The 995-nt window shown below is 41.9% G+C and overlaps 1 protein-coding gene across 3 annotated transcripts in view; it reads right to left on the bottom strand.

Moving 5' to 3' along the window:
* The window catches only part of prkcz (protein kinase C, zeta), a 227194-nt gene that overhangs the window by 211578 nt on the left and 14621 nt on the right, over positions 1-995 (bottom strand). The window lies entirely within an intron of this gene.

The raw sequence follows: 995 nt of genomic DNA on the forward strand, positions 1-995 counted from the left end.
GCTATCAATGATGATTTTCAGAATGTATTAGGCTATAACACATTATAGTCTGGGTTTGATGTTGACTCCAGTGGAGGCATGTCGCTGGCTCCGTCAGGAATGATTCCTGACAGAGAGGTCTCCCCAATTATGCCAGTGATGCGCTCTTCTGCAGCAGATAGTTGTGACTGTGAGCCTCCTCCTCCTGTGGCTGCTGTATTTTTTTGTGTGTGTGCTTATGCGTTTCTTTGCCTCCAGTTTCATATCAAAACGTTTACGCTTCACCTCTGACATGGTTCTTTGTACCACGGAGACAACATCAACAGTATCTGTTACCTCACTCCAGGCCTTCGCTTTGCCTGTCACACCACTACTAACTGAAGAAAATAAAATGTTTTTTCTTAAGTCCACTTCACCCAAAATTATTTCGATCTCCGCTTCGGAAAAAATCTTTTTTCTTTCTTTCTCTTTCTTTCTTTGCACCATGACTGACAGGTCGACAGGATGCACCTACACCTCCTTATATGGTGGTCATTGGATATTCATGGGCGGGGATTTATGCTAATTGCGCTGTCACTTTACGATGGATTGGCATTCATGATCATACACACGTGTTTACGATCAAATCTGAGTTTCCTGCGGCGTTCCTGAATCCGGAGTAGGTTTTTAGTAGAGTAGGCTTTTATGTGCAAATCTACACACAGATTTACTCACTTTTCATGAATGAGACCCAGAGTGTGTACCAGCAACAGCATGCACAACACAATGTATTACAAATACAATTATAGCTGCTGCGCAGCAATGGTCGGGGCCGGGCAATTTTAGGCAAAATTAGGCAATTCTGAGCAACAAGCAGAGTGTAGGAAGATGAAAAAAAGGTGGCATTCTAAGCATAAGAGACTATGCTCTATCTCACTGAGCTAATTAGCAAGAGACAACTCTGCGGTATATATGTTTAAAACTTCTTTTACCTCATTATAGGAATTCTACAGCTGCAATGATTAGTCAATAAATCA

This window comes from Epinephelus moara, chromosome 16 (assembly GCF_006386435.1).
Source record: "Epinephelus moara isolate mb chromosome 16, YSFRI_EMoa_1.0, whole genome shotgun sequence".
Classification (NCBI taxonomy): Eukaryota; Metazoa; Chordata; class Actinopteri; order Perciformes; family Serranidae; genus Epinephelus; species Epinephelus moara.